This window comes from Phaseolus vulgaris, chromosome 1 (genome assembly GCF_000499845.2).
Source record: "Phaseolus vulgaris cultivar G19833 chromosome 1, P. vulgaris v2.0, whole genome shotgun sequence".
Classification (NCBI taxonomy): domain Eukaryota; kingdom Viridiplantae; phylum Streptophyta; class Magnoliopsida; order Fabales; family Fabaceae; genus Phaseolus; species Phaseolus vulgaris.
This window is the reverse complement of record NC_023759.2, coordinates 13,218,479-13,228,817: the sequence shown is the minus strand read 5'-3', so window position 1 is coordinate 13,228,817 and position 10,339 is coordinate 13,218,479. Positions and strand designations below refer to the sequence as shown.

At 32.6% G+C, this 10,339-nt stretch overlaps 1 long non-coding RNA gene and 1 pseudogene across 1 annotated transcript; one reads left to right on the top strand and one right to left on the bottom strand.

Annotated features, from left to right (window-relative positions):
• Positions 1 to 1,376: 1,376 nt before the first annotated feature.
• On the top strand, positions 1,377 to 3,872 carry LOC137813616 (uncharacterized). The gene is made up of 3 exons (XR_011081462.1): positions 1,377 to 2,329; positions 2,425 to 3,479; positions 3,554 to 3,872. It is a non-coding gene; the product is annotated as an uncharacterized lncRNA (long non-coding RNA).
• Positions 3,873 to 3,891: 19 nt separating this feature from the next.
• Positions 3,892 to 6,648, bottom strand: LOC137815541 (uncharacterized; annotated as a pseudogene).
• Between the last annotated feature and the right edge of the window lie 3,691 nt (positions 6,649 to 10,339).

The window sequence follows — 10,339 nt, the reverse complement described above, 5'->3', positions numbered from 1 at the left end:
TTATAACATCATCAAAACATATATAGTTATATAAAATAACAAATGTATATAATAATAAATACTATTTTCATAAATTTTAATATATTTAATAAATTTATTTGAATTTAACATAAAAGTATTTCTTATTACAAAATAAAAGTAATTATGAATATTATGTATTAAAAAAAATTAACTCAACCTTATAAAAAATTATACCATAATTCATTATTAAAATATTTTTTAATAAGATAAATTTGTAAACTTATATTTGACACTTTTAAAATAATTTCTAAATTATCTCTTAATTATCACATTATCCACAAATTTCAATAAATCATCTTAAAAATTCAGTATATCATCTTTCAACCCAAATAGTCTCATACATCCTTACACATCTTTTATAATCCTCTCTAATCCACTCCATTTCTTTTCCACAAATAATAGAGAAAGTGGGGTTCATAAATTTAAGCCAAAATTGATTTGTTGAATTGGAGTGCAGTAAACAGTAATCGTGTAAATTTGGTGAAAGTTTTGGGGAAATCGGAGATTTCTTGGTATGGGGCCCGCGAGAACTAAAATTGGAACGTTGCACAAATTCTACACGTGGTAGTAGAATTGAGTTTCGAAGCATTGAATAATTTTGGGCCAAAACTTGTTTTGAGTTGCAATTCTGCTGCACAATTTTACATAGGTAGTTTCTTCCTGCACCCCAAAATTTTTCTTCCTGCACTCCCACAGTGTTATACAAAAGATAAAATTGTCCCTATTATTTTTTAAAAAGCCTAAAATACACTTGAACTGTATTTATTTTTTCGCATTTTGGATAATGGAATCCAGAAAGATTTCGAACTGGCACTTCTGATAAAATTTTGGATCCACCAATCCGTAATTCAAAATATGCATTTCACTTTAAAAAATACATCATTGAAAAAAACATTCCGGATTCACCAATCTGTAACAGAAACATGCATTTTGGATTCAGAAATCCATAATTCAAAAAAAAACATTCTGGATCAACCAATCCATAACAGAATTAGGCTTCCAGATTCAACAATCCAGAAATCAATAATTTATGCAAAATTTGCTTCCGGATTGTTGAATCAGAAGCACACTCCTAGATTCCGATTTCCGGTAACCACAGTACCCTTTTCAAATAAAAAGTCAAGGTCAGTTTCGGGATTTAAAAATTGTGGGGATGCAGGAAGAAAAACATAGGGGTGCAGGAAGAAGAAGCCTTTCACATTTTATTGGACTAGTGTGCTGCAGCTACATTTTGGAAGCTTCTTCCTGCACCCCCACACTCTTGTGCAAAGACAAAACTACCCTTTTTAATTTTTAAAATTCCAAAATTATCCTTAATCTAATAAAACCCTAAAAACTGGAAATGGTTGTCATTTGTGCGTGGAGGCAACGCCTTCTTTGATAGCAGCGACGCAACACACATTGAATCTCCTTCCAAATCTCATCCATCTCTCTTGTGATTTCCAAATCTCATTCATAAAGATAAGTAACGTTTCATTCATGTGTTTCGGACTTTGAGATCCGTTTTTTTCATGGATTGGTGTTTCCGTAAATGTTATTTCACATTCCAAATCACAGAATCTGGTAGATTTTTGAATTTGGGGATCCTGTACTTTCCCGGATTTGTGGATCCGGTACTTTCCTGGATGTGAGGATCCGTCACCTTTCCGGATTTGTTGATCCAGTAGTAGTCCGGATTTGTTGATCCGGTAATATTCCGGATTTAGGAATCCGGTAGTGTTTATACTTTTATGTAGCAAAAGCTTTAATTCGTAGATGGTTATTGAAGTAGGAAAACCATTAGACCTCTGTCTACTATTCCTCTATTTTTTTTGCTTCGTTTTTTTTTTGCTTGGAACTTCTCCTTTACCTCTAAAAATAGCTAAGCATTTTCGACAGCCAAGGAAAGATTCATCAAATGTTCATGTATACTTTATAAAAGATTAGAATTAGATGACATGTACACTGTTAGTGCAGGGTACCACATGCAAATTTCTGCAGCTTTATCAATATAAGATGAATCTAACTTGAATGGTGTAATTGAACAGAAATGGTGAAGACTAGGGGAGGAGGTTCACAAGGTGATCGTCTACGTCCCACAACCTCTGTTAGAAGAAGAAGAAGACATGTTAATGAAGATGAAGAACATGTTGAACATGAAGATGCAGAAGATGTTGATGTTGAACTTGAAGAAGTTGAACCCCAAATGGAGGTGGAGGATGAAGACGCACCTAAAATAGAAGGTGAAGGTTATCCTGGAGGTCCACGAGATGGGACACTATTGACCGGTTATGAAGACCATGTGGTCATGCAATTATGGAATGGTGTGGTAAGTAAATATGTTGTAATATGATACTTGTTCATTGTTAATTTGATATGACTTTCGTTCATTAAATTGTATATGATTTTGGTTGGTTAAATTAGGATCGATGAGAGTTAAAATTGGTGTCTCATGGCCGAAAAATGAGTAAGATGGGAGCTCCTCATCCTCGGATACTACCTGCAGTGGAGTTGTCAGGTTTAGCTGCACTTGTTGGGGCAAACTATGACACGATGACAAAGGACTGTTGTGTGCCTTTGTAGAAAGGTGGCACCCAAAGACAAATTCATTTCATCTGCCTGTAGGTGAGTTGACCATCACATTGGATGATGTGTCGAATTTGTTGCACCTTATGGGGCAATTCTACACGTATCCGAGCTTGGATACAGCTACGGCGACCGATTTGCTTGTTGATCACTTCGTGTAGATTGGGGAGTAGCAGCTGCTGAGACTCGTCATTGTCGGGGTGGACATGTGCGTCTAAGCTGGTTGAGGGAGATGTAGGACGCATGTACCAGGAGACAATGGACTGTTGTTGCAGGGGCATATTTGCTACACCTAGTAGGTTGCACCATCTTTGCAGATAAGAGTGCTACGTCGGTTAGTGTATCCTACTTGGGATTATTTGTAGATTTAAGGCACACCAGAGGATACTCGTGGGCAGCAGCTACTTTGACCCACATGTATGAGCAGTTGGGAGATGGTTCCTATGCAAATACTAGACAGTTAGCTGGGTATGTCACGTTATTTTCATCATGGATATATGAGCACTTTCCGAGTATTGGACACCGACAGCTTCGGGATGACTATGTTGAGGATCAGCCGCGGTGTATGAAATATGTGGTCGGGAGTAGGTTGTCCACACTTGCCTCAGTTCGGATGCAATTAGATAGCCTTTGTGTTGGTGTTGTTCAATGGATGCCCTATGAAGAGCATAGAGTGGTGCGACCATCGATGGTTAGATTATAATGCTAACCTCGTACAGGGTGTAGTATTAGCAGCTGATGTTGGAACCTGTGTTCCTGCATATTTGGAGTGGTTCCGGTCTATATCACACCCATATATCATCCAGATGGCTGAGGATGATCGACCTCCGGTGATTACCCATTATGGACGACGTCAGGGCGGGAATGATACTATCTCTGAGCATCCCGCAGTGGTAAGAACTTATTACTTGCTTATTTAAATAATACATGCTCAATTGCAATTAATGTAATTTGTTTATAATTGTAGGGTCTTTGTAGAAGAATAGCATCCTCTAGTTGATTATAGATGATGGTCATCTAACCGAGGATTCACCTGCATGGGAAGGGACACAGACAGCCTTGATGCTAGCCTGATCAGCCACTGAGGACATGTCTGTGTATGTCCGCAGACGACGACACGGACAATGATGATGATCATCATCATTTTAGTTGTTGTTATGTTTTGTAATTTCGTGAAGAAAGACTTAGTTTACAATTATTTATGAATTTGATGAATGAACACTTTGGTTATGAAATTAGACAATTCTTCTTCCGCATTTATAATAGTCAGAATGTTAACATATTCATTTATCAATGCAATTACAACTATAAATGTCGTTTAATGGACATAATTTGTGTAAACATTTGCATCCGACTAGTATAATATGAACACCATGTTTTGGCAATTGGATAACAATGAGTAGACCATAAAATATATGTTGGTGGAATCGGCCAACCTTCTTGCAACTGAACCTGTTAAAAATTGTAAGCAATGTCATTAATTGAGTTTTTCTATGATTCCTAAAATTCATTGATAATGAAGTTTAACAAACCCGAACAAAATGATTTCCATGAACATGTCCAATATAGATGATGCGGTGATGATTAAAATCTGTTGGAGGTTGGGATCTTAATGGAAAAATAGTCAATGATTGTTTAAGAGATAAACACACAACAATCACATTATATCGATTTGCAATAACGTATCCCATATCTGATATTGTCATCCACTTATCTGTACTTATCTGCAAACAGAAGAAAATGTAACAAGTTAATCCACTCATACACCTTTTTACAATTAATAACATCATTTAGAATGAATACAATTACCATGTGGTCAACTAGAAGTGAATTTTTCAAAAATTCAAATCGTTCATCCCCGCCAAACAAATCAATATATTCTTGACGCCATTAACAAAGTTCTTTATGCAAGTTCATGCGTACAATAGCCCAAGACTCCTCTCCCATACCCAATAATGCACCAACCGCACGATAGCCACAATGACCGTCAACCTTAACATCAACAATATCAAACTAGATGAACTATCATGTTGTGAAAGAATGGCATCAACATGTTCAAAGTAAGAAGGAATTCGCTTCGTTGATCTACCAAATTTACTCTAACGCCCTTTTAGTGCACCTTTTGTTTTGACTTTCTCCCTTTGTGGACATAAAGATGTGTTATCTGGATAGGCAATCTCACGTAATTTGGCTTTGATGTTAATCTTACCAGCCATGTCAACCTCCTTGAACCGATTCATGATGACAGCCCATTCTTGTTGGATGGACAACTCTGTTGAAGTATCATCACTTGAAATATCTAAAAAGCTTAATCGTGTCCAAATGAGATGCACTGACTGCAATGGTATGCTACCCACACCAAAGGAAGTCAATTCACAAGCACAAGGAAGGCCATGAGTAGATCTAATGGTGCACCCACAACGAGATTTATCTAAACCAACATATTGAACTTGATCACTCTCTTCTGCAATATACTGCAAGGCATATTTCGATACGAAGCCAAGCAATTTCTTATATCTTGTTACATTGAAGACATGACTCACTACATGCAAACTCTTTTCAAATGAAGATTTAATTGCATTATGTTGCAAGATGATCATCTTATTAATGGATTCCCAACAAAATCATAAGTCCACCATTGATGTCTCAAGGATCCTCTTTAAACTCCAATGTACAGCCTCAACCTTGTTACTTGTCGTGTTGCCTAAATGCATGACTTTATCCGTCCAAGCCTTAACAAACTTTTCTTTATGTGGATTTAACCAAGTACTAATCACATATTCAGTAAATATAGGCCATGGTGAACAAACAACATTAAATGCCTCAACACGATGTTCATAGGACTCTACATTTTCACAATCAACAATTGCTTCTCAAGATTCCATCACTTGATCTCATGCCTCTTTTGGATGAACAATCATTTTACATTTAGCTTTAACATTTTTATCAATGTGAAAACGACATAACAAATTAGCAGCTTCGGGAAACACAACATTTATTGCATTCATTAGAGCAATATCTCTATCACTAACCAAACCTTCGGGTATGAATCAAATCTCAAAAACAAACCTTTCAGCTTCTCAAGGGCCCATACAAAGTTATGATGACGTTCTGATGCGAGTAACATAAATGCAGCATTGAAAGTTAATCCCGTTGAGGTTACACCAACAACTTCAAACAAGGGCATCCTATGCCTATTAGTTTTACAGGTATTGTCCATCATCAATACAATGTTAAAGGCATTCAATAGCTTCACTGAATCAAGGTGTGTCCAAAATAAATCTTGCACAACATTCGTCCCTTCTTCAAACCTAGACCAATGGACATACATATCACGCTCAAGTAACATCATCAATTGTTGCATTTCAGTTATATCACCTCGTACTGATTTTTTGTACATATATCGTGCATTATAAACTTGCTTTATTATGCTCACATTTTTCTCGTTATGCTCTTTCATTGTCAGCAAAATATTTCTAGGCTTCACCGAACTGTCTGTCATGTCCATAAGCATTGACTTCTCACTGAACCTACCAGCATATGGATGACCAACCAATGTATTTGTCAACTCATGATTATGAGACCCACAAATTAATTTCAATATCCACCCTTCACCACTCTTTACTGGATACCCTCGTAATCTGAAAGGACAACCACATTTCCTAGTTCCACTCTCAGTAACCTGTAAATCCTTCTTATATCGTCTGTATTGACCTCCTCTCTCACAACCTAATAACACAAATGTTTTCCTTCCTCGTTGGCCAGTTGAAGTATCCGATCTCAATATCACAATACAAAAACCAATGTCAAACGCAACTTTTCTAACCCACTTTAGGAGCTCATCCCGAGTACGAAATACCTACAAAAGTTATCATGACAAATTATTTACTAATTAACAAACAACTTAAACATACTTTACAAACTTAACTTTACCTCATCTGTAGTAAACGCATCTGTAAATTCATATCCCTTCGATTTAGATAATGACTTCTCAATATCATCATCATCCCACACATTCACACCATCATATAATTGTTGTTCAAATTCTTCACTACTGTCCATGCTTCTACAAATAAAAAAAATGAAACAAAATTATTGCATTCCGGATCCATGAATCCATAAGTTAAAAAAATCATTCCGGATCCAACAATCCATAATTCAAAAAGACTATTCCGGATTCAGGAATCCATAACACAAAAAAATAATTCCGGATTCATGAATCCGGAATGCACCATAACACAAAAAAACCATTCTGGATTCATGAATCCAGAATGCACCATAACACAATATACAATTCTGGATTCATAAATCCATAATGCAAGTAACGCATTCCGGATTCATGAATCCATAACACAAAATACAGTACCGGATCAACCCATCCGTAATGAAATTTAAGCTTCTGGATTCAGAAATCCGGAGAACAACATATTATGGCATTTTACCTTCCGGAACACCCCCTCATCCGGAACACATAATTTAATTTATTCTAGATTCATGAATCTGGAATGTATTATCGGATCCCGATATCCGGTAATCCCGAAATTTCCATAACCACCGTGTTTCTTAAAAAAAACCTTAACTCTTACCTCTATAACCCAGACAACACTTCGGCAACGTTGTGTACTCCTCCGCCTTGCTTCCAACAATTATGAAGAACCTCCACAACAGTTGAAACCCAAGGATGAAGATGAGCAGTGACTGTGGAAGTGCTTAACGTTGCCCTTTTCAAATTTTTGCTCAAGGTTAATCTTAGAATATTTAAAATTATGGGGTGCAGGAAGAAAAACGTGGGAGTACAAGAAGAAGAAGCCCTACATTTTTGTGGTCATTGATAAATTTGGTCATTCTAGTCTATATTTTAAAATTTTGTAATCCATTCTACAACTTTCCTAGGAATTCGTGTCTACTATTTTTTGCAAACCTTAATTTCTTGTTTTATAGTCTTAAAAATTAATTTTTAGAGTTGTCACAATTCTTAATCTTTCTTAATTTTGAACTTTTCTTGATTTTGAATTTAATATTATTTACCTGTTGAGATGGAAAATATCTTTTAATTGTTATTTTTGAAAAATATTGACTAACATTGTTAAGCAGCATTTTACTCTCTAAAAAACAAAGAAGTGAGATTTCCAAAAAAAAATAAAAATGATAAACACTTAAAAGGAAGATTTAACAAAATACAACAAACCAAAACATTGGATAGTAAAATCTAAATATGAAAATTTTCAATATCAAGTCAAGAATGAAGTATCACTTGAAAAGTAAAAAAAATAAAAAATCATATCATAATATACTGCAAAATAAGATCAATAAATATAAATAAAATCCATATTAAAGAGGATAATTTTGTGTACAAACTAAATAACACTAAATATTAAGATAAGAGATGTTAATATATGAATTTTAAAATTAGTTCTTTTATAATCTTGTTTTTAATATATTTAAATATATATGTGGTTTTGATAGTCTCACAGCCTGGGAGTCGAGGTTAATGACACTTTAAATATATTTATTTTCTTAATTCTTTGAGATGTTTTTTAATGATAAAATTGTAATAAAACTCTGAGTTTCCAGGAAACAATATCTCGAATATCGTGATTTACTCTAATTATGATATCTTAACCGACTTAAGATCAGAACATATATAATATAAAATACACTAAATTTAATTCTATATAGTAATAGAATGTAGTTAACAATTTTTATTTTACTTGAAATTTCCTTTTCGAGATACATAATTGTAGTAAGAATAATAATTTTTTTTATGGTTAAAATAATTACTTTGACTTTATATATATTTGATAAATTTTTGTTGTTTGATATTGTACTAATATTATACTAATAATGTTTCTAAATTAAATTCAACAAATATATGAATACTAAAAAGTTGTAACATGTAAACATGAATTAAAATATTAACAAGCATTGTATTATATTACATCACATTACTTAATTCAATAATATATTGAACTTAATGTATATATCATTGTAAAATTATTTAATTACTGGCAATAAAAAAATATTATAAGTATAACTTTTTTATATAATATTGAACAAACATGCATAACAATGTGTGATTGAATACTAATATACAAACTTTATACTTACATACCTTTGAAATATATATTATACAATTGAATTGAAATTCACATTATCATTTAATGGATTATCATATAATTAAAAATGGTCGATTTCTAAAATATCACAATACAAAATTTTTAAACATTAAAATATATGCATAAGTGTAAAATAAAATCTCTGAATAAATTTTAAATTTTTTTTTGAAAAAACCAATAAATTTACTATGATTTTATCAAAAACAGTTTTACAATTATGCATACACCATTAAAGTTAAACTCTTATTTATATAACAACTTATGACATAAACTATATTTCATTATAGACAGCTTTCCTGTTTCCTTTAGCTGTTGTGAAACAAATTATAGAAATAATTGAGCAATACATTTTGGTTGCAGAAGACATTCCAGAAAATATGTCTGGTGTTCTTAAACATGGAAACAAAGAAAAAGGGTTCCCACTTTGCAACAAGGTACCATAATTGAACCCACTATCACCTTGTCTTAAGTCCAGTGTTTTCTTTATCATATCATCCCCACTTGTTTAACCACTTTAATAATACCATAACACAGTTGTTAATCATGTATATATAAAAATTACTACTAATTAAACAGATTAATTAACCCTTTCTGACAACACAGTCCCAGACATTTCCAACTTTGTTCTAGCTGGTTTCACTCTTTTGTCTGACGGCTGTCTTCGCAATGTTCAGTAATATATATGATTGTACAGTGATTGTGCTGTTTCTTTGTGCTTATTCAAGTTTCTTTAATATTAATTCCTCAGTGGTAGTGGTTTTTTTGTTTCTTGTGATGCCATGGGTTAATGCATATAAATAATTAGTGTTGTTCCTTTAGATTAATTAGATTAGCATGGGGGTTTCCATGATCTATATAAAAACCCCTTAACCTAATGCCACAGACCCCAAGGTAACTTTTTAACTTACCAAAAGTTTAATGCATGCAAAAAATAGTTTATATAGAATTTAATTTATATGTGCAACAGATATTTATTTTAATTTTTATATATAAAAAACTTATTACATCGCTATCTCTTCATAAATATCACTAATTTTGTCTTTGTTAATATTTTTTTTTTATTGTTATGAATTTCTTCTTCTCTTTTATTAGTTTAGTTAAAAACTATTTTCGTATTGTGGTCATAATTGGTTCAACGGATTTCTACTTATACATGAAATTCCACATACTTTTTCGTTTTTATCAATTCTTCTCATAACTTAAAAGCAAAATCTACGTTCTTATAACCCCCCTTTATGTTTTTTTTTTTTTAAATTAAATTATGTATGTGTTTTTTTTTTAAATTTAAATTATGTATGTGTTTTTTTTTCTAACTGAATTTAGTTTAGTGTATATATTACTTAACCCCTCGATATCCTTTATTTAATTAATATTTCCCCGATAAAAAAACTGAATCTAGTTCTTATATATAAAATAATTAATAATACATCTTATTTATTTAATGGTATACATTAAAATAATTTTGTTAGCGTATATATTTCATATTTTTATTTTAGCTTTAAATATATTTTAAATTTAAAAAGAAAATCTTATGTAACACTATATTTTTTTATTTTCTTAAAAAATATAAAAGTGTAAAACATCTATTTCTGCTAATATAACTACAAAAAAATCATTAAATAAAAATTAAGTTTAGA